This window comes from Triplophysa dalaica, chromosome 16, assembly GCF_015846415.1.
Source record: "Triplophysa dalaica isolate WHDGS20190420 chromosome 16, ASM1584641v1, whole genome shotgun sequence".
In the NCBI taxonomy this organism is placed as follows: domain Eukaryota; kingdom Metazoa; phylum Chordata; class Actinopteri; order Cypriniformes; family Nemacheilidae; genus Triplophysa; species Triplophysa dalaica.
The window spans coordinates 2,803,964-2,828,866 of NC_079557.1; the positions used below are offsets into that span (position 1 = coordinate 2,803,964).

A 24,903-nucleotide genomic window follows, 5' to 3' on the forward strand; every position below is an offset into this window, starting at 1 on the left:
TCAGTACAAACGTGATGTAACGATTTGCTGCTACCCTGACAGAAGCACTTTTGTCAATTTATGTTAATCAATAAAACTGACATTATGGTTAAAGAAAATATGGATGCTGTCCTACTCAATCCTCGGATGTCCAAATTCGCTGTTTTTCAGGAAATGCTTTTTTAATACTTTTTATTAGTTCACAAAATCCTGTGACAAACAAAGGCTGACTAATAATAATGATTTATTGCGAACAGTTAAAATCTTGTGATACGGAGAGTCAAGGTTTCAGAAGGACAGCAGCGATATCTTTGAACATGCAAATTTCTTTGGACCCCCACAACAAATATGGGCAACAGGATGTGATGTCACGTGATGTCATACTCTTTGTTAGAAATACAAATAATTATACATTCAATAACGCTTTGCATTAGGTTGTTGTTTTTAACATTAGTGAATGCATTAGCTAACATGAACAAACAATGAACAATACTTCCATAGCATGTATTAATTCGTTCATGTAAATTTCAACATTTACTAATACATTTGTAAACTTAAGGGAATAGTTCAGCCAACAAATAAAATTCTGTCATCATTTACTCGCCCTCAGATTATTCCAAACCCATATACATTTCTTTGTTCTCTGAAACACAAAGGAAGGTATTTGGAAGAATGTCAGTAACCAAACAGACCTCATCTCCCATTGACTCCCATAGTATTTATTTTTGTTAGTTTGGTCACTGACATTCTTACTAGTATCGTGTTTTGTTGTTAGCAGAACAAAGAAATGTATTCAGGTTCGGAGTAAATGATGACAGAATTTTCATTTTTGGGTGAACTGTCCCTTTAAAATATGTAACTCTCAACTTTCGTTATTGCACAAGTAACTAATATGTTGTTCATTGTTATTGAATTATATGTCGAAAGTAAGTCTTCTCAAACAAAGTGAACACCTTGACTGCAAGGTCATGCTCTATGCAAGTTTCGTGAAGAGTGTCAGCACTTTCATTTGACAGATATAAAGTGTGTGAAAATGAGTAGACACGACTCAGTCATTGACACCATCTGTGCTGTGAGCAGAGCTGTATGGAGATCATTGTTTGGCATATTTATATAAGTTCGCCCATGTAGCGTAATGTTGTGAAATCCATCGCTAAACTTTTATCAGACGATGCGTTTGGATACGTTAACAGGAGTGGCCATTTATAATCCAACATGAGTCAGTGAATCATTCAGAATGAACATTAATGGAGTGTATTTTAATGGAGACTTGTTACAGTTGAGGAGATTTTTGGTTTCAGAGCTGGATCAAAGTTCATTTTTATCCAGCCAGATCTTGCATGTGATTGAATTTATTTAGTTCATAGATGCTTGGACACGTTTGCTGATTTTGAGCTCTGAATCTGACACTGTATCTTTAAACTGATCTTTAATCCAGGACGGTGCTGTGTGAGGTGCAGGATTAAGCGCTTCTGAAAGGGAGATATAAACCACTTACAGGCTCATGAAACGGCACTTCAGCCGCGCAGGAAAAACACGGTTTTCAGGGCACGTTTGTTTTCGAGATGCGTTTTGCGAGACGCTCTGGGGCTGCCGTGAGACATTTAATTACGTGGAGAAGCAGAGAGAGGCGTTTTCATCAAAAGTTGTAATTGCGTTACCAAGAAAAGTCGGTTTCCCCGTTTTGTATTTTCCTGATACTGTGGCGTCGGTAAATATATACCGGGGCTGGAGAAATTATGAGAGTATTTGCATCTCTCACATCTCGCCGCTGTCGACTTGAACAAAATTAATTTGAATGAAAATAAGTTATGGAAATGCCAAAGGAGGAAGTTAAAGGATATGAAAGCAGGATTTGTCTTGTTGAATGAAAGGCGTTCTCAGCTCTGCACAAATACCAATCTTGTGTCAGTCTGAAAGAGAAACTGTGAAATGAAATGCACATTGTCACGACATTTTTAGCGACTCTATTCCATTCACAGGAGTAGCATTCAATGTCGATTTGTCTCGGTGGGTACGTGAGGTTATTTCCTTTGATTCGACTCCGCGCCTCATTACTTAGGGGTCTACTGAGAGACCTCATTGAATTTTTCACCGTTATTGGCCCGTGTCATTTTAATATCAGACTGTGCAAGTGCACATCCGAGACCGTTACAAGGCGGCACTTCACGCTCCGTATAAACAACGTCCAATCACGTCAAATCTCTCCTACTAGCCGCAATAAAGCCTCGCAGACATAACAATAGAGTTCACACGCCCCAGAAGGGCCTTTCAACGGTGGCAGCAAGCATGATCCATGTCTCAATACTGTCCTGAAAAGCATGCTGGGAGTCCGCCCGCTCAGCCAGCAACTAATTAGACCACCATAATAATCTGTACTTCTGGAAGCGGTGCATCATGGGAAACGCTTACAGTATTAGCCCCCACTGGTTTGTGTTCATCTTTACAATTCGCAGGAGTCACATGACACGGGATCTCATACCTGTTATCCGACTCCGCTGTTGGTTCTTGGTAATTTGACGGGGAGAGGAAAAAATATTCAAATCATATGTAATTGTTACATCGCAATAGGGAAATTAAGCGACATGCTACAAGGGGCTGCTCCAATTACTGGCCTCGTTTAAAGCAATTGAAACGACTTGATGATATTATAAAAGTTTAATGTCTGTAAGCGGAGCTATAAACGTGCGGAGCGATGACGGTAGAAATACTCATTTATCACGGGGACTTCGGCGTGAATTACAGTCATTTGCTGGAACGGCTGAAGTTGCGTGAAGTGTTACCTGTGGTGTTGCGTCTGTTCTGTTTTTAGTCTTCGATTCCACAGAAATACGTGGATTTCTTAGTATTTCTGTCTTGTTAAATATCTAAACATTTTGAAATCAGTGTGCATTTACTTGGGAAGCAAAAATGGCTAGAGATATTAAGTCTTAATAATAAAAAAACAAACAAGCATAAATATCTGCCGATAGGATCAGATCAAATAAACGTACTTTAAGGGGAAAACAATGACAATATAGATAAATTGAGAGATGGACAGATACAGTGTAGATAGATCAGTAGTAGACGGTTATCCGAAAATAAATATCAGGTGATTTATGCACAACTTGTGAGCGAAGTACGGTAAAATGCTGCTGCATCCAAAAGCCAGACTGCGCTCTCGTTCAGAAACTCCAAATACACACTGCAGAAGAAGACCATATCACATGTAGTTCTAGGAAATGCCTACAGCACATGTTTTTAACACTGATCCTCAAGCCTCATCAGGTATTTTAATAAAGTATATTTATAATGATCATGTTTGACGGGTGTTGCTTTTTTAAATGCACGTTATAAGCCGTACTTCTCAGACAAGCTATGCATCAATAAAATAATCGAAACTACACATTATCGCAGCCAGCTCGGTTTCAGCAGAATTAAGTGGTCACCGGTGTTAACCCATCAGATGTTTAATAGACAGACAGTATACATTTTTTTCATTTATGAGTGACCCTTGCACACCCTCAGTTCATTTGAGTGGTTGTCAAGGTGTTGCTATGTGGTTGCTAGGGTGCAGGTGGTTGCTTACAGTTCTAAATCAAAAGAGGCCATTCTTCAGTTTCCCAGTCTAGATGTGGTTTATGTCCTTCGCTGTACGTTTATGGGATTTTCTTTTGCCTGTTTTATCCTCACCTGGACAAATATTGAAAGTAATTCCCCTCTTCAAGTCTTATGATTTGAGGTATTACTCATGTCTGTAGCACAAACGGGGCGAAACGAGTTAGCACTAAAAATAGAATAGAGCCCCTTTATTTATTGTCGTGCTAGAGGTTTGGGTTTGCGGTGTGTGTGTGTGTGCGCATGTGTGTACTTCGGTCATGTCTGCTGTCGGGTTTAACGTGTCAGTAGCTCCACACTTTAGTGTATTGATCTGTCCGAGCTCTGTCATGTGAATCCTGCTGAGAAGTGCTCGTGTTTCTGTGACAACTGTGGCCAATCTGCCAGGCACCCCGGTTTAGAAACCTCAGTCGTTAGAGAGGTCACACCGTCTCCTGAGGGACAAACGTCTATGATCTGCCATAACTCACAATATGAAAGAACCACCCTGTAAGCAGCCTGTAAAGGGCCGTGCAGAGGCTTTGCCGATAAGTAGGAAAACAATCCCACAATGCAAAGCGTGGAAGATGCAAAATTGCTTATGTTCAATAAGCGGCTTTCTAGCTACATAGTTTGACTTTTACATTCAGCCTGTAGCCCAGGGCTAAAGCAATCAAATCTAATGTCAATGTTCTCTCTCTCTGTCTCTCTCTGTATCTGTCTCACTCACAAATGCAAACGCAAGTATGCACGCACGATGTAATGACTGTTTAAAACGTTTAGAAATAACCGATTAAACCTTAATCGAAAAACAAGATTTGCTATTTACAGTAAGATTCTTTGGGAACCAGCTTCTGTTTGTCAGTGACGTGCCTGACATATCGTGTTAATGGTCATGTTCATCATATTTACACAGAAACTCATTACATGCATGAGAAATGAGCCTGTATCTCAGTGCATTGATGGATGTGTCCTGGGGTGCCGCGTACATTTCCCAGACGCCGTTGGCGTGCCGTGACTACATTTGCAGGGCTGCACGGGAGCTGCTTTAAGAAAACTCACATTCACAAGGTCAGTGCATGTGTGGACGGCACCCAAGGGTCATTATTACCTGTCAACTTTTTGATTCTCTGATCCACACCCAATCCGAATGCTCTGCCCCTTCTGTGTTTTATTTGTGTGTTCACTTTTTGTTTACGTTTTTATGTTTATAGAAAAATTCTGCAAATGTAATTGTATAGATGGTCATTTTACATGTTCAGATTCAGTTCTTCATCTGCTGTTGGTTGTATTTTGTTGTTTTGTTTGAGTGTGACTAAAACAGGAAGTGCTGCTGGACCGCCATTGTTTACGTCTTGTGAAATGGTCCGTAGACAAATTCACACGGATCCGACAGACGGCAACAAAATTTTTCATTGTAAACACAACAGCCAACTTTAAATTTTGTGTACCCTGCAAGTCACTTTACATTAAAGCGTCTGACAAATGTTTAAATGTTATGTTAATGAGTGTGTGATTTCGTATGGACAAATAAAGTCACTTGGATACAACCCACGTCATAATTATCACTTCTGAAATCATAAGAACAGACTTCCCAGGAGAAGCTGAAAGGAGCGTTAGAAATGGGAGATGTTTCTGGCTGAGGAACATTATATCAGTACCATAATGTTGATGCAGCTGCTTAGGTCTGTCTTGATCATCGTCAGCCATATTATGTGTGTGTGTGTGTGATGAAGGGAATAAGAGCTGAAGGAGTTAAAGGAGAATGAAAATGAGCGAGATCAATGAAGAGGGAAGTGCAGAGATTAAGAGAGATGGGCAGAGTGAGAAAGGAGGAGATTAATCTGAAACCGGAACGAGGGATTTGAAAAATGAGCCTCCGTGTAGCGACACGTTAGACTGACAGAAAATATGTGAACGCTGAAGTGCATTGACGTTGAGTGGATGTCACACAGCTGTGGGCATCCCGGATAGACACCATCACACACACACACATACAGTAGCGGTCAAACATTTGGACACACCTGACTGAATTTCTATTCTTATTACCGTAGAGATATTTTGGTAACACTTTATAATAACGTTGTATTTGTTAACATTAGTTAAGGCATTAGCTAACATGAACATATTCACAGTATACATCTTTAATTAATCTTTGTTCAACCGTATTTTCACCTAAAGGCTTGAGAATAAATGTTTGGGTTTGTGTTGCAGAGAATAATAAGTCTATTTGTTACACGGCTCGTTGAAATGCTTGATTCTGGTTGGCCATTCGCGATATTTGTAGGTTCGTTATTCCCATAAAACAACCTCTCAAAACTAATAACAAACAGTAACTTGGATGTAGCAAATAATTTTGACAGGGTTTTTTGACAAATGATCATCTTTTGATAAGATACATTATATTTACAATTGATTAAACAAAATTTCCTGCATGTTCGTGACATTTGAACGCCATTTCTTACCTTAAAACGGAAAGTAAACGGCTTTTCCTCGCGGAAGTTAATATTTTATTTCAAATTCATATTTCATGTCCAATATTTTTCCTCATGTGGAAAATAGCTGTGTAATAAGTGAGATAATGTACAAGCAGTCGGCTGTTATCGCGAAATAAGACCCTTCAGTGTGTTACACTCTGTCAGGTCTTATTTCTCTGATAACAACCGGCTGCCTGTTCATTATTCCTTACCTAAGGAATGACATGTGAATGGACTGGGATAGTTGTTGTTGGACTGGATAGGTAAAGCACAGCTAACATTGTCCAGTGTACATGAGAAGCCTTTTTATATTGTTAAAAATGTTAGGTAGTTCCTGAGAAAGTTTTAAGAAATATACAGAGTGAGCAGAGCTTAGATCTTGAAAGAATGACCACTTTAAAGATTCTTAAACATTCAGTAATTCATTTTAATTTGTTTAATAATAATATAATAACAAAATGATCCCATACACTCGTGAAAATAATGGTGCTTAAAAGGTTCTTAAAAGCGATGCGATGGAAGAACCATTTTTGGTTCCACAAAGAACCATTTAATCAAATTGTCTTTAAGGAATCATCTCTTTCTTGCCTTTTATTATCTGAGGAACCTTCTTTTGCCACAAAGAACGTTTTGTGCGACAGAAAGGTTCTTCATACGTTAAAGGTTCTTTATGGAACACTGAGACGAAAATGGTTATTCTATGGCATCGTGAAGCACCCTGATGTTTCAGAGTTTAAGAACCATTTTAACCATGAACCATTGTTGTCTGGTTCCATTAAGAACCATTTGCAGAACCTTTCCATTTCAAAACTGGTTCAATGTATTGGGAAAAGGTTCTTAGACAGTAAAATTGTAAGATATGGTCCTTCTTAGAATGTTTGACTGAATGGTTCACCAAGTAGCCAAAATGGTTCTTTGATGGCATCATTGTGAAGAATCTTTAATGTTGCAATTCATTATTTCAGTGTTTTCCTGACATTTAACCCTTTTTTAGTTAAACTCAAACCCAGAAACCCCTTCTTCCTTTTCTTCTTCTTGATATTGATATCAGTACAGCATTCCTTTTATTAAAGTGATTCATTGATTTGAAGTAAAAAAAAGAAAAACAGATTCACCGAGGAGCTTCTCCTTTTAATGCGACACCTAAGATTGTTTGTGTTTAATGAGTTAAACAGTTCTATGGCAGTCCTGTATCAAGAAAAACATAACGGCCATTGATTTATAAATGAATTGTTGTAGGTTTCTATGACTTGACTATTAAATACCGTAGTAATAATAAGAAAAGTGTAGGCATGTTTTCCATATGGTTTTTCTTAAATGCGTTCTCAGCATCAAACATGTTAGCCAGTACTTTAGCAGTCATTGACGAATGAGATAATAGCATAGACATGAGGGTAAATCGCTCAACCCGCAGTGAAGAAGTCAGGCTAACAGGTCGAGATCTTATCATTCTGTCTTTTCACTTTAAGGATGGATGCTTCGTTGCGTCTGTCCGAGACAATTTGAGACTGCAGTCCATCATTTCCTCTCAATTCTCTATTTATTTAAATCAAGATTGTCAGCAAAAGCACTTTCTGTTTGCATGATCTCTGTACATCATGAGTTAAAGTGTGCCCATGTGTGCCTTCTTGTATGGATAAGAGCGGAAAAGTAAATCCAGGGTTAAATGTCACGAGGGTGAGTAAATGATATCATTTTAATTTTTAAATGGAGGAATGATGTGAATGAGGGTCAATCAGACACTACTCGAGAAGGAATGATTGATCACGTGGATGATTGCACCAAGAAAATGAGGCGGCGAGTGTGACTGTTAAAGACGCCTCGAGGGAAACATCATCTCTACCTTCGGCCACTGGGTCCTTTCAGTAACGCAATCCGCATCCGAGACGTAGAAGCATTGATTTAGCACTTAGCTCTCGCGTCCCCCATGAGCGCTTATCATTTCTGGCCCATCGCCAGCACGGAGGCGTCAAACTTACTAATCGATTCACAGAACTTTGAAGACGGCGGAAAGTACCATAAGGAGACAGGGGGAGGGGTTGGGGGTGGACTTGTTTGATCAGGTGACAGAATAGTTTCGGGAAAATATTCGGTGAAAGAAGTCAACAGATGGCACGTTGACTCCTATTTTCAGCAGTTTACTTTGATAACCAATGGTAGAAAGTTAACTGTGTGATTCTGAAAGTTTTGGGTTAAAAGTGTGTGCATAATGGAAGACCGTGATGCTGTTATTTCTGTTTTGTGCTGTTAGTGATAAAATGTAAGTTCATATTGCGCTAGAATTGGGTTTTTCTAAATCTTGCAGATAATGGGAAATAAAAGTTCACATATTCAGTGTGTGTATAAAGAGTAGTTTATTTTGTTCTGGTTTTCAACTCAACAGACAGAAAAAGTTTATCTTTCTACTAGGGCTGTCAATCAATAGCCATTTGACACTGATGTACGGTATATAACTGAGAGCTCTCGTGTCTAACTGGTAGGAAATATACAGAAATTGAAGTTCTCAAACACTTAATAATCTTTAATGCTAAGTTATTAATTAAATAAATAATTAAAGCTACAAAGCAGATTGAATTGCTCTTTTCTTTTGTTCTTGATTAACACTGATGACAGGAGTCACAGCAGCAGGATTAAGAACGCTGTCACTTTAAGAGCTACGCAGATCTGACGCCTTTTCCCATTTTCACAAATCGTTGCATTCATTTAGGATTTAATTTAACACGTTGAAATCTGTGCCAACGAAAATGCAAGACAAAACGGGTTTTCTGACATAATCTTATGCGGTTTTGTTCATTCAAGCATGAAAGAGAACTTCATACTGGTGTGCTGTCTGACAGAGACTCACTGACGCAGCCTTTATCATGTGACTCTATACACTAGACGGGACCGCAGTAGCGTTGTGACGTGATGCTGAACGCGTCAAAGCAACTGCTTCAAATCGCGCTTAAATAGTTTGAAGGCCTTTGCATGAATAAGAGCGTGATAATATAATGTAATGCTAGACAAAGGATGACAAAATAAAAGGATGCTGCATTAAAATATTTAAAAGAAGTAGCATGCTTTAATATTTTTTTAATCTCTTTGACGAGTTCATTCATGTTGTGCAAAGTTCAACTTTGATGAATTTAAGGAGTCTTGCTAAAAAATGCCACATAACACATGAGAAAAGCCTCTGGAGAACAAATGTAAAATGTTACAAAATGAGAAGAGCAAAAACATTGATTGATAAAATTGTCAATGTAATGATGTTATTCATTTCTCTTCATTTTGTCTTTTACGCTGCTTTTTAAATGTTTTGTATCTTTAAAACCCATATTACCTGATAAGTGTAAGTTTTGTCAATTTTGTATCATACTTGCAACAGGGAAATTAATCAATTCACTGAATGGTTCATATCCGTGTGCTTTTAATATACGAGACCAGTGTGGAAACAAGGAACCTGATATAATGTCAGTACTGAGCATTGGGTGAATTCTGCCTGATCGTTCTCATTGATCTTTAAAGAAACTTTAAAAGCACCATTGATCAACTAACATCACCCAGAATACAGCTCATTTACCAAATGTCTGCAAACAAGTTGCAAATGAGTCCATTTAAAAATGAATTAACCCACCAGACAGAAATATTGAAACCTGCAGATGTCAAGAAATATGACAGATGAAGTGTGTAATGACAGATACGGATCTTTATGTGTTGTCTGTGTGCAGCACAAAACCAGCATGAGGTCCAGATATGGTTACAGTAGGTATTTGTATTACCTTCCATCTATTATTAAAACATCTTTAATGGTGCTTACAGGAGTGAGCATTTCTTGTAAAGCGTCCTATGATGTATCGTTTTGTCTTATAATGGGATTTTGTCTGCGATGTCTTATTCTGAAGCACTTTTAAAAGCTCTCTCTGACAATAACAGAATCACGTGTGGTTTGATTTAAAACTGAGCTTCATGTTTTGGATGTCAGATGTCTTTTACATGTATCCTTGTGAGATCCAGTGCCTGTATTTGAAAAGCATTTGTTCAAAACTCAAAATTGTTTTTCGACTTCTTTGCACAGAAACTTTACATGTAGCTTCTCAGCTGTGAAAACAGTTTGCATTTGACAGACGCTTGTATCCAATTGCAATTAAGCTTTACATTTATATGTATATTTGTGTTAATATGGGCAAACATACCTCTAATTTGTATTTTTTATATTATCTTGCAATTTCATCATGTGATTAAGAACAGAAATCATATTCATTTTTCTTATCGGCAGTGTCTCCAAGATTATGTGACAAGTGAACGCCGGGGGTCAGGTGACGTTTGCCTGCCCGCACCCGCCCATCCGCCCCTCTGCCGGTGAGAATTCACCGCCATTACTCTTCATAAAAGATGATGGATTAAAGCCTGATAACACACGGGGCGGCAGCGCTGCTGTCTGAGTCCTGCTCATAAGAATGATGAAGTACACTGCGTTGCCCCGGAGCCCAAACACTGCTGTTGCTTGTGGGGGAGACGGCACAGAAAATCAGGTTTGGAGAGAAACCGGGGGTTCCCAGATCCTCATGCTGTAATGTATGTAGAAAAGGTGTTGGCTTAAAGCTGTAGTGCTTCTTCATGCCTCCGCATAATGTTTGGATATAAATAAAAGTCCTGTCATCTTTTATTCACCAAGGTGTAGTTCAAAATCTGTTTATAAACCAAATGAAGATATTCTGAGAAATGTCTCACGTGTCCATACAACGGAAGTTAATATGTTGTTTGGTAACCAACGTTCTTCAAAATATCTAATTTTTTGTTTAATGCAGAAGAAAGAAAGTCCTAAAGGGTGTAAAACGACATGATGGTGAATTAAACGATGACAGAATTTTCATTTTGATGTGAATTGTACCTTCAATCTTCATAATTGTGGAAAAAACAGCTAATGTATTTACACAAAGCAGCGGGAACTAGACCCATGCATTACACCTGTTATTTGAGTCTTAAGGAAGTAAAAGCAGTTTATCCTGTCAACATGTGTGATTCGAGACAATCCTATTCATCCTCCCAGCCTGAAGCTCTGTGCTTTGTTTCTTCGAAACATCTCCCACCGTTTGGCACCTTCGCAAGTTCGCAAGCTTTTTGCTATTTTGCGAACAAGATCACCTGCCAAGCTCTTTCCATCAAGAGGCGCTTTTTATTTTTCTTATATGTCACACGAGTGATTAATCGTCACTTGACATGAAACTGGAAGACATGTCGAAGCAGCTCCTGTGAGATGTGTATGGGTTTGTTCCTGAAGGGAATTCTGACACGAGGTTAATCTCTGTCAGAGAACCATTTAGAGGGGCAGAAACACTGTTTACACAGCATGAGGGTAATTAAACAGCCGTTACCTGTAAGTGTACATATTTGCATAGCTGAAATGATCTTATTGTTGGAGCGTTCGTGTCATGAAGTTTGCGGCGACGCTTCCTTTAATGTGGGAAGCGAAAAGAATGACGGTGAATTCATGTTGCAAATTTCTATGTGAAGTGAGCATGTGTATGCAGTTTATGCCAGCAGGCACAAGAAAAGCTCTGTTCCATTATGTACGGTAAAATAAACGCCTCCATATGTCATTCACCTCCTCTCACTACCATTAGCGTCTTTTGAAGCAACACATTCTCATCCGTGCGTTCGGTGACGCAGCGCTCATTCATCTCTGTCAGGCGGATGAAGCGTTTCGTGGTTTAAGAGCAGATTTTTACTGACGATTAGACGTGTTTGGTTTAAGTAACGTTTTGTGTTTTCGTTGTCTGACTGCGTGAGACATGACGATTCATCCTGCTTGACGTATAGAGGGCTTGAATTTCAAGAGGAGATAAAAAACTGCAGCGTGTTTGAGTCAACATCACATAATGACAGCTTGTGTTTGGTTTTCTTTCAGCTAGCAATAAAGACATTGTAAGGTGTCGGAACGAGTATAGGAATCTAATGCACACCCCGTTATGCAGTTTAAAGGTGCAGTTTGTAAAAACAACAACAATGGCGTAGCTGGATCTGTTGTCTTCAACTCAGACGGGAACGAGAAATCTTGTCACCAGATGAGGTCAAGTTTTAAAATGGTTGCGAATAAATGAAGTCCATAACGCAGTGACTGCTTGAAACAAGTTAGTGGCTTGCTAGACGCTAGACACTACTTCCGCATTTGTCAATGAAACTTTTGTCATGCAGTTTCTAGGCCCGTGTCACTGTTTAGAATGGCGATTTTCTCACGATTTACAAGTTGTTGGAAACATTTGAGATATTGTAAGTACTCAGCTGAACAAAAATATGTAAAACTAGCTGAGTGGTTTTTTGGATATTTTACTGCAAAATTGTTACGAGCTGCACCTTTAAGGTTAACTTCAATTTGAAAGATTTTGGTCTGTTTTTAATTCAAGTCAATAGGATAGCTGTACTTGTGTGATTCTAGATTGATTTTCAGGAACGTGCAAAGATGTTATCGCTGGTGACCATATTGGAAATTTGTAATCTAAACATATTTGTATGTTATCCTGTTTTATTGTGTGAGCTATATTTTTATATTATTATTACATAATCAAAAAACCCCAAAAGCAGTTTGATTAACATACTTTGAATATACGATAAAACAAATGTTTTTTTTATTATTTCTTAATCTCTTTTTGCAAATTAACTTTTCATTTGTTGATTTTATGGTTTTTACGTTTTTTACGGTTTTATGCAAGTTTACATCACTGGGTATAAGCAGGGGGCGGAGTCAATGTGGGAAGATGGTTTTGAAGTTGGAACAGGCTGTGACGCAGTTTTTGACCACTTTGTTATTTTGCATTGTGTGGAATCACATTTGTTAGCTGTATAATTTGAAATCAGACGTATGTTTTATTAAAGAATTTGAGTCAGATGTGCTTTTTATTCTTATGTTTACAAAAGGCTGAAACAAAGCCCAACACAATCTCTTAAATTATCAAATTCGCAACTCTTTTTACGAAGTGGATATTTCGTATCAATTCAAAGGATGTGACTTTTTCAACAATAAAAACAAACAAATATTAATAAAAAGCAATAATGAAGGCCCACTCTTAAACCTAAACCTCACGTACACAAAAGCAGATTGCATTAAAATAATCGTACGAATTAGACGCCTCATAAAATGGTTACGAACTGGCATGAGATTGTGTTGGACTGAAAGGATCATCAATTTCAGGAATCAAATATGTATCCTTAGAAATAAGGCATAATAAATTCAGCAGCATGCAGCGCTCTTGTCATTTTTGTCTGGTTGTAACGAGAAACGCCAACATGGGAATAATGATGTACATCAGTCTCATTTATCAGTTATATTCTGTAAAACTGAATCTGTTTTAGTCTGATGAGTGATCTTTGTGAAAAATAGAAATATACGAACAGTTCTGCTTTGAACTTCCAGCATATGTATTTGTGTTCATTAGAACACATTTTATTTTGATTAATACTGTGAAAAAAGGCATTTGGTCCTCTATTGTTAGTGTAGAGCTTTTATTATTTGTCTTTCAACAATCGCTCTGTCTTAACTTTCTCTTCTTTATCTGTGTGACTGAAGTGCCCTGATACACACAATGAATTCTAATTAACATGTATAGTTTTCTAGTCAAAACTCTGGACGTGATTCATCTCAGACTTTCTGTTCCACTACAAACACGGCACTTTTTTGTGTGTCCTGTTGGCAGGTGCTAATGACCAGAGGAGTGATGAGAGTCAGTGTAGAGGAAGGACTGGACGGACTTCATCTCGTGCACAGACTTCCTGAAGCTGTCAGACGAAATCTCCAGCACTCTTCCCCAGTGTGACGAGTGACACAGCGTCTGGACGCTCTGTAAGTACGTGCAGGTGATAAAGTTCTGTCTCTTAAAGGCCGTCTGCTCGAGTCCGGATGATAACTGAGATTAAAGCAACACAGAAATGGAAGTCAACACTACGGTTCAGGTCAAATTTGGAAAGTAAAGTTTGTCTTTTTGTCACGTTGTTGGAAATGTTCCAAATGATGTCACTTCCTTTGTGTATTTTTTAATGGTTCGACAAAAATCAAACAATAACGAGGTTGCATGCAAAATGTGTGAGACGGCTGTTTTAATCAGGCTAATAGTTCAGGGGAATCTATTTATTGTTATTTTATATTATTATCATTTATTTACAATACAACATAACAGAATCATCTTACAAGTTGATGATATCGTATTAATTCATATAACGCGAATGATGCAAAAATGTACGATTTCTAGCAATCGTGAGGTCCATCCCTGAACATGATGTTTAGTTTGTACGAAAATATACGAATTAGCTGCCAGTTCGCTAAAATGTTAAGTTGTGTATCTACAAGATTTGTAAGAAAAAAATGAAAACGACGCTTTTCAATAATGTACTATATGAGATGCAGTTGAAGGAAGTGATGCGGGAGAAGATTATAATCTCTTGTTTTGCTAAACTAAGATCTTTTCAAACAGCATGTTTGTTTCATTGGCTGAAAGCTGCACTTCTCTGAGAGATGCGTGATGATGTCAGAGTTGTGATATGTTCTGATTGGTTGTCTGGTCGTATCTGCGTTAAGTGCCTGTTTTCCATCTCCTAGAGTCTCTCAGCGTTTATGCTGTCACAACACGGTAAACGTCTCGACAATGAAGATGGATTATGGTAAAGAGACATTGAACTGAGTGGAGAAAGAAAAGAGGAAGAAAACATAAAACCTTTATTGTAGCATATACTGGAGAAAATGTCTAGCTTTCATGATTCGTTCAACGAGGCTAGACGTCTCTTTGCCTGTAGCGTAGCTGTTCTCACCCTCCCGTTCATTAAGCGTGACCTTTGACCTTGCAGTAGGTGATCATGTGATCACATAACAGAGTGGCCCGAGGTGGCAAGAGGGCATTGTGGGTAATGGCATACCTCACATGCAGTGTTTCTGTCAGCCAGCGTTCAGGTGGCGTCTGTCACCATCTGTGGATGTTAAGTCGGGGATGGAAATCTCAGGGGACGTGCCTGAGCACAATGTTTTCAAACAAACAACTCTGAAGTGCGATCAAATGTGTTAGTTGTGTTATTGTAGCGCTTGCATTACACGTCAAGCTTTTTTAAGAGCACAACATAGACTTCTTTAGTTAAAAACGTGTTTATGGCGCATGTGTTTTTGCATTTCTTTGTGGCTGCATTTATGTTCAAATAGTTTTCTGCGGTGCATCAAAGGCTGTCTGCAGAGTTTCTCTGAATCAACAATATTGCTTTAAATATAACGGTTATTAGCTACGTCAAAAACACACATTACAGATCCAACAAAGTGCCTTTAAATGAACAGACTTCTTTGACATGTTGATGTCATTTTCACTAAAACATGAAGTTAGAGATAGACGTTTGTGTGGATCGTCCTCTTGTCAACTAGCCATTAGCATTTGGTTTGCCTCACAGCCTGGAATCCGATGAGAAGGGCAGAATGGTGTCATCAAAATCATTGTATTGGTATCGTTTGTATCGTTTGTATGGGTGGAAGAGAGTTTTGAATGCTTGCATCTACTGAATCTGAATACAGTCAGTGTTTTACATTTTCTGTATTTTGGCAAACGCAAAACATGTCTTTCTCACATGTCTTTATCTTTTGGTGCATTCCCTGGGATCAAACCCTTGACCTTTGCGTTGCAAGTGCAATGCTCTACCAGTTGAGCTACAGGAACACGTGTTTATTGCACATGTGTTTTGAAGCACAGTAGTTTATAGGTATATATATATAGGCCTATGTACTTAATCCAAAAAACTTGAATTTTAATGCAATCCGAACATTATATACATTATAATTACGGACTTCCACATACAACAAGTTTATTTATAGCAGAATGGTTTACCTCGAGGGAGGTTAAGTGTAAATGATCTTCAATATCATAGCAAACTTGAAATCAAAACAATAAAACAAGCAAGTTATCATTACTTTTAGAGAACCGCCTGCAGAGTAAAGTCTTTTGTTTAAATATTATTCAAATGAAAGTATACTTATGAGTGTAGTTAGTATAGTATGAACCAGTCTTTCTTACGCATCTGTATTGCTGTAATATTTATCACAGTTTAGTGATTGAACCTCATTAGATAGTCACAAATGTGTGTTGATGTCATTCATTGTTGGTGCACATTACGATCACTTCAAACCTGATTCATATTGCCCGTAACGTAATGCCAGTAATGTTTTATTCTCTGATGAAACGGAAATAATTGCACCAGTCTGGTCACAAAGTGTTGATGGTTCTACTTTAGAGGCACCAAGAAGTAGACCCCAGAGATGTATGTGATAGTTTCTACTGTACATGGGATTGTTTCTTTTGTGATGCTGAGATGGCAGGTTAAACATGCAGGTAAAGCAACACTACATGACAGCAAAACCGATGAGAGGAAAATGTCAAAGCAGAGATATCTGAACTGAGAGAGAGAGAGAGAGAGAGAGAGAGAGAGAGGAGCTTTTAAAAGGGTTTTGTCGGTTATTGACTGGTTGCTCTCCACTGCTAATAGCCATTTAAAGATTATAGGCCTGCTGGTGAAAATCAAGGCCTTCATTGTTCTCCTTATTGCATTCTGGCAGATGGGGGCTGACACAACAACACGCTCTCTCCCCGCGGGCAGCCTCTCTCCGCACGGCTCTCCATCAACAGCCATTCTATTGAACCAGCCCTAATAACTGCCCATGAATTATTTATCTCCATACGATATTGAGGGCCGAGAGGAGGAAGAGGACGGCGCGAGGAAGAAGGGAGGGGAGGTTTGCGCGCGCAGGTGCCAGGTCGGACGTTCTTGCGGTCCGCCCCAAACGCTCCCATGGTGGCTCTTTCCGGGAACGCAGCAAGCGTTCCGATCAGGAGAGACGGGGAGATAAAATATATATTCATTAAATGTCAGTCGACTGATGAAATGAGAGCGATCCATTAGAGGCTGGCCTGGGCGGCGGTGCGCAGGGCTAATGTTTCCCGGTTCTTCGGAAGGCCGGCCGCCTTTTAGTGGGCACCGCGGTGCCGCGGGGAGCAAAGCTCTTCATCTTGAAAGTTTGGCCGACTGGCGGTGTGCCGTTTTATTAGGGGAAGGGTACAGGACATCTGAAAAGACAGAACATCATCATCTTTATTATTTGGGGATTGTGGCCTATGCCTCAAGGGTCCGAGTTGGGCTCAACTTTTACGTGCAGAGGCAACTTAGGTAATGAGCCTGTTCACACTTGAACATTTACAAAATAAGATGTGAGTTTAGTCCAGGTCACTTTTTTTGACGCAAATTTTAAATGATTTTAAATACATTACATTTACATTTTTCGCTACTTGTACTGTTCAATAAGAAATTAAAGTAAGAATACTGTGATAAAAATTTGTATTTTAATATTAAAATCTGGATAAATTTCAAACGTCAATAAATACTACATACATTAGATAAATATATTACAGTTTAAATGCCATCTGTAAAATACTTATTTTACTATTTGACGTGAAAAGGAAATCAAATTTTAGACATTATTGAAATAAAACGTTGAGGTGCTTTAAATATTTTTTTTCAAATAATTATTCTGAAGTAAAATATGAGGTGGACGTGTGTAGTGGAGTAGGCGGGGCGAGACTGTGGTTCGAGACCGGTGAGTAATTGTGAATGAGCGCCAGCTGTGCGCGCACCGGTCTCGAATCACGTAGGAGATCGGGAGCATATAAGAGAATCAGCGACCGGACCGTCGAAGAGAGAGGGGCCCGGTCCTCTCTCTTCAAATGGTATTGAAATATATCTTTAGAGACCCCTGAACCTGAATAAACTATTATTAATACTTATAATATTGTCATTTCTTAGTGACATTAACAATTGCTGTTTTCCCAATGGCAAGTTAGTGCAACTCAATGTTTGTTTCTAAATCATGTTTTAATTCCTCTAAGGAACCTTCTTCTTTTCTCGCAATTTCACAGCGTCCCAGTGTCTGGAGACCACACGCTGGAATTACGTGGCCAGTGGCAAAGATATTTTCATAATTCCAAATGATTCAGAATTAAATATGCAGAGTGTTTGATCAATACAATTTCCTCACGGTCCAAATGTAGAGAAATAATGAACAAGAATTCTTAAATATTCATTACGGGCGATGAAGGTTTAACTGGTAGACGCAACCGTTTAAAATGTGTTTTCTGTGCATGAAGTATTCGTCTGCGTTCTGGTTTTACATAAACATGGTTCAGAGAAATATTTAGAAATTCACTGTAAGACTTCCACAACCTGAACGAATTCTTCATGTTTTATGTCCTCATTGTGTCAGTGACACAGTCTTTCTAGAATGATCTGTAATTTAGTGAGACTCGTATAACCTCACCGGTGAATCACAGGATCCTTGTCTTATCACTTTTTATTTGATTTTAAATGGCAGCATATGCATCAAAATGAGCGTGTATGTGCGTGTTTGGGTCAGTGCCCACATTTCGCTCTTACAGCGGGGAAACGGAGGAAAACTTTAATAACAGTTTGGAGTCCAGCCAGAGTCTAGACAAATAGCCTTGGATCTCATCCAATGAAAGCATGCCAACTGTCCGCAACTGGCATTATTATTGGCTTTTTCACACCCAAAGGAAATGCCCCCAAATGACACCATTTCCATTCCAGTAAAGTCATATTACAGACAGAGACAATTAACCCGAATCCTAGAAGAGCTTCAGGACCTTCAGACCAAATGAGCATCTCAGACAAATGACAGGTGACGAACTCCTCTAAAGCACAGAGACACTTTCGCCAGACAGACATATAAGGATAGAAAAAGAAAGAATAAATGCTGTTTTTCAACTCATGGTTGTGCAAAATCTGGTTTCTTTAACCACGAAAATGTTCATATCCAACCATGGGTTAAAACATTCCATTTAATTTTATATTAATCATATTTTGTACAATTTACATCTTATAAGAGTTATGTTTTGCCGCGATATCGGAGTTGATATCTGATGTTGATTTTGGAAAAACCCAGTGTGGAGCAAAACCAGCACGTCAGGCCAACACAACAATGCATTTTAACACCGTAAAGGAGGGATCTCGGAAAGTGTAGGTTGCGTCTTGAGACGTCATTCCATGTTGCGTTGGAGAAGCGTAGGAGAGAGATGAAGTAAAGAGTCGAGCGAGAGAGAACATGCCTGCGGGCAGAGTGTGGAAAACGCATGCAGGGGTGGGACCGGCAACCGGTTTCTTCAAAATGAACCATCTGGGTACATGGAAAAAAGGGAGAGCATGACAACAAACAAAAGACGCAGGGGTGCCAAAAAGGGTCGGAACCCCCCGGGCATCCGCTTGACGATTCTCCTAAAAAGGCCCGTTTCCCCCCCCGGGGGTTCCTCGTAGAAGCTGAGAGTCACAGAGGCCTGCAGGCTGACAGTCATCCGGGTTAATGGCTCGGGCTGAGCGGGGTTGTGTACTCTGTAGTGTGGGGAGTGGATTAGAGAGGTAATTAAGGTTAATGATCCACTCGCTCTGATCCGTGTGCTCCATCACCTCAGGCTACATGCTATGGCAAGCGCTCGGGCAGATGCCTACTCCACAACCACACACACAGGTGGATTCAACGGATCATTTTGTTTTAAACGCTCTAGTGAGTGATGTGACTTGTGTGCATTGGCTAAATGATGACGTATGCTCGCAGTGGCGTGTCTCATTGCAACAGGTTACATTTGTGAAATTGATGTCAGGTCATTTCTTACTTCTTGCTTGGAAAGTTCACTTTCACTTCTAGGATACAGAGTTTAGTGCAAATATTTGCTTTATAGATATTGTAAATATTTGCTTTATATATACAGTTTATCTATATGCTTTATTTATATAAAGCAAATAAAGTGTGAAATGATTATCACTTTTGATATTTGTGCAATTGCAAAACAAGTCTTTCATAAGATTGCTGGTCGTCATTTTTATTTGCGTTATACAGTGAATATGTGGCATGCAAATGTAGTTTTCTCATTAATCTTACTTTTTTTTTTATCTTGTTTTGCGACACAACATCCTTAAAACAAGATATATTTTGAGGATCAAAGTGACATAAGAATATCAAGTTTTTGATTTTCAGGGAAATCTCACAGAATTTTATGTTTAAACGAGGAAGAACTGTTAGGGTAAACATTTTAATAAACACATTTTCAAGAAAAAATTGTTTTAACCTGGACCTACAGCTGTTTCTTGACATTTTAGACATTAAATGTATACATAAAATCTTTCACAATTTTGCTTTTTAACATAATGTAAATATATGAGGATATTTAGATAATGGTGTTGGGAAACAAAACGAAAAACTGCATAAGAAAATAATTTTATTACCCCTTGCTTTTTTGTCCGACGTATTCAAAACACTGAAAAGGTTCTTCAACGTGGAAGAACAATATTGCTTTCTTTTCTACTACAGAAAACACTAAGGTTATTTAAGAAAGCATACAGTCTAATTGATTCTTCTATCGCAACATTTATCTTTATTTTTAGAAGTGTGAATGTAGTGCAACATTTCTTCATTGTTTTGCTTTGGATTGCTTTGTTTGTTTGTTTTTAATTCATTTAAAAGAAGGAATTATTTTCAACACTTGGCCCTTCGGCAGTTTGGTTTAATTTAACATCACTGAGTTTAGACAATGAAAGCCTGTAAAGTTTGGTTAAACGTCATGTGCGAAAAAAAAACGGCTTTTCATATCCATCGTCGAAAGAATTGATATCAATAGATGCCGTCACGATAATAAATGTTCTCATCATACTCGCAATAATTTTGTCTTCACCGTCTGAATCGGTCCTTTTCTCATGGAAACATAAAGTAAAGTGAGAACGGGGAATTTCCGCGGACGTAATGCACGGCATAAATCATGTTAGATGTAACTGCTTTCATCTAATTGCTCTGCTTTGTGCAGGACGTGTAACAGTAGGCCGACCCTTTGCAAGAAACATGGTGGTTTTTCACACTATAAACTGATCAATTGAATGGGACATCAAAAATTGAAATTTGAAGAAGCTATTTTTCTGCTCTTATCTGTCTTTGAAATACCACAGTAATAGCAACAAAGTGGTTTTTCCTCAAAAATGCAGTTTCTGTTGATCGAATCAGGTTTCGGGGCAACACATTTGAGCATGTGAATGACAGGACCAATCAGACGTAAGTGAATTATGACCCTGTTAGGGCAGGTTTTAGTGCCATACCAAGCAGACACATTTTCTAGCCTTTTCCTGTAATTTTTGAAAGCCTTTTTGCTGTAATAAAATATCACTTTTTCCCACATTTATGCATTAAACGCCCATCGTCCTCTTGTCTCAGCTCCGATGATAATCAGATTGAGTCTCGCTTCCTCTCCACCCCACCCTTGATGAAGATGACACAGGGCCTGTGAACTCCACCAGTTCGCTCTGCATGTGCCTAAAAGTAGTCGCTAACATCAACCGGTAACATTTTAGGATCCTCAAAACAGTTTATAAACACATATGCTTTTGAAATGCTGGTCAAATAAAGCTGTAAAATAGGAGCACTTCTTTTTATTTTGGTCAATATTACTGATTGATTAATATTAATTGCTATCCATCGTCTATTAGACTGCATTTACACTGCAAGGTCTAACCCACACATCCAAGGTTTTGACACAAATCCGATTTTTCCTGTTTGCGATTAGACATAACCGATCCAGTTGACATCAATATCTTTCGAAGACTGAGAAACGTTAATCACAGCAACATGCGAGTGGATGTCATGCAACCAGGTACAGAATTAAAAGGACAGCGCATACACAAATGACATTTCTTATGACTTTCCTTCATCTCCAAAAGCATAAAAATAAAGATGCTTCTAAAGGTTATTCGATGCCGTAGACTAACCTTTTTTTCTAAAAACCTTTAACATCCGAAGAACCTTTCTGTTTATGAAAAGGTAAGAAAGAGATGGTTCTTTAAAGAACCTTTGAATAAATGGTTCTTTGTGAAACCAAAAATAATAATTTGATAGCATCGCGGTGAAAAACGTTTTAAACACTTTTATATTCAAGAGTGTATTTTGAAGTATGTTGTTAGCCAAACAACACTGGATCCCATTGACTTAAGACATTTCTCAAGATATCTTCTTTTGCATTCCACTGAAGAAAGAGACATGGAACATCATGATGGTGAATCAATGATGACAGAATTTTTGTTTTTGGGTGAACTATGCCTTTAAGTCAGCACTCCAGAAAGTATTCAAAGCAAAGCGGTTAATGTTTCTAAATCCCTCCTCCTGTTCCTTTAATTGTGGTTTTACTAGCAAATAAAACAAACTAACATGAGTTGCTTCTTTAAATATGTATAAAACATACATGGAATAATAGTTGGAATGGTCGACATCATCTAAAGCACTCATGAGGACTGTCGCAGAGAGCTCTAATGCCCCATCATGCAGCCCATAATAACTTGAGTTCAAGTTCCACTCACAGTTTATTGCAAGTCTTTTGTTGCATGGTAGCGTAGCGGAAAGCCTCAAATCTGCCATTACTGCACATCAGCACACAGCCGATGGCGATGTTTACACCATTCTGATGTCCCCAACAGGTCCTTACCGTGAGAGTCCAACACTATCGGTTTGATTTCTCATCAAGCACAACCCCCCTCACCGCGGAAGTATGATGACAGGTGAGGTGTAACTCATCGGAATCACTGAAACCCAGCTGTGGATATTGGCAATTAAGCCGCCGTAATTGTTTGGGAATGAGAAAAAGAGCCGATTAAATAGGACGGAGAAAATGGCGATGGCTCTCTGAATGATCTTACCGTGGTGAGCTGTCGACTGAAGCTCGACAGGTTTGATCTTGTGTTGGGTTGTTTAGTTCACATTAATGTTTCTCCGTCCGGTGATCCGTGTGCCACATATCGAACTGCTGTGCTTTAAAAGGCACTCCGGGCCTGAGACAACAACAGGTTGAAATCCATAACAAATGGCACCTGCTGTAGCTTTAAGGGACAGTTTATTCTCATGACGTCACCAAAGATTTGGTCCCGGAACGCATATGTTATGCTTTAATGTGTACGAGACACCCATAGTCAATTCAAACACATGATCTGATGAAAATGGTGTGAGATCAACATCTGCATTCTGACTGACTCGGACTACAGAGCGTCTGGAGGTTGGGAAGTTTTCATCAGTCTGCCTGAAAATACATTGTACCAGGTACCAAAATGAACACTTTTATGAAGTTATTGCTAAATTTGAACAAGTGTTCTAAATTAGTGGCATCAAATCTTTCAAAGATGTTCAGAAATTACCTTTTGTTAGGTTGAAGGATATAAAGAGGTTTCTTGAAGATGCATTTGCTTTGTGTTTGCTTTATCTGAGAGGTAATTGAAATTCTGACTTGAGATTTATTACACTATTTTTTATCATAAATGTCATTATTATTCATTTAGTAAGTTTATTTTTATCACGTATATATTTTTTAATCAGTTTAATCTTATGTTGGGTGCTGTATTCTCTTCTTCCGTGGTAAATGTGGCCCTCCAATGGCGTCGATCTCCAGATTGTAATGAGACTATGTATCGAACACTCTTTAAATCTGTTTCTAGTCAGATGAAGTCAGACTGAACATTGAAGTGCAAGAAAAGAAATAGTTGATTGAATAATCAATCACTTTGTCTCGCTTAATGTTCTTCCCTCCATCTCTGTATCTGTCTTGTGCTTAAGTGTTAACTCACAAAAGAGTTTTGCTATCTTTGAGTAACAGATAAATTCATTTTACAGATTAAGAGCTAGTGCAAATCTAAACGAAGGTTTTAACACTTTTTGCATGGTCATATGTGTATCTATCAAAGATGATCTGCCTTAAATCAAACTGAAGTTTAAATTTTGATTCTTTATCATTTCAAACAAACCTTTTCTATTTAAGTGCAAGATTCTTAAACCCCTATGTTGACCGAACTTTATGTCCAAAGTCAAAGATCATAGAAATAAAATGACCCTATTATGTGAGTTTAAGCCAACGTTGAGTTTGTCTCTTTTTCACCCAACCATGGGTTGAACATAACCTATCATCTTTTAGTGTGCTGAAAAATCATTCAACAAAGAACACAACCATATTGCCAAAAGGGTGAATGGATGACTAGACAGTTGATTTATTATGTTGGTGACAGTAAACCCGTGACATCTCCCCCTGACGGCACCCTCAACATGTCAAACGCCGCACTCTTTCAATTCCCACACAATGGCCACTGTGTCACTCTTTAAAGACAGGCGTTACTGTCAGCATCGGCTAGCTCGAATTAATGACAGGCAGTAAATAAAAATATGCCACATCACCGTCACCGAGCATCTCGGGGGATCAATACATCTGTCAATCACGGCCTATTGTTTCCAATGAAAATGCATGCAAACGCGTGATTTTAATAAGCCCAAGACAAATACGCTTTTGCTTCAAGCATGAGTAAGGCTGTCACCTTTACAGCGATATGAAGTATAGATTATTAGTACAGCTTTAAAATGTAATATGTTTATTTCAGTTTGTGGCTGTGAGGTCAAAGACACTGGTAACACCCTTGCTACATTTACTCAAGTCATTATGTTTGTTTGCTCCGAAAGCACAATATACTTTTCATGTTAATCTTCTGCAAATATTTATTGTTCCACACTATTAATTTAACTAGTTTGTTTAACAACACACGGTTCCATAAACGCTCTATTGACACAATAAGGTTGAACGGGTAACAATGCGAAAGCGCCGTTGTCTTTATGAAGTCAATTTGGACACGACAAGCGCCTGGAATGCTCATCGGCACAGATGCATGGCTCTAAACTACCGCGCACGGCCATCTAAAACGCATTTACCTGCATATAGTGCTCTCTCTAGCCTGAAGCGAGAGTGCGAGGGTTTGTTTGTGTGAAAGATGATCTATGAAAGCACCACCGATGAGCTGCATCCAC

The 24,903-nt window shown here is 38.7% G+C and overlaps 1 long non-coding RNA gene across 5 annotated transcripts in view; it reads left to right on the top strand.

Annotated features, from left to right (window-relative positions):
- Window positions 1–24,903, top strand: part of LOC130437773 (uncharacterized) — a 77,158-nt gene that overhangs the window by 33,764 nt on the left and 18,491 nt on the right. For 2 of the 5 annotated variants that reach the window (XR_008909231.1, XR_008909233.1), the window contains 4 exons: window positions 4,472–4,626; window positions 10,288–10,543; window positions 13,703–13,848; window positions 22,545–22,625. This is a non-coding gene — a long non-coding RNA (uncharacterized LOC130437773). Of the gene's footprint in view, window positions 1–4,471; window positions 4,627–10,287; window positions 10,544–13,702; window positions 13,853–22,544; window positions 22,626–24,903 lie in introns of all 5 variants that reach the window. The other 3 variants (XR_008909230.1, XR_008909229.1, XR_008909232.1) reach the window with 3 other exon arrangements.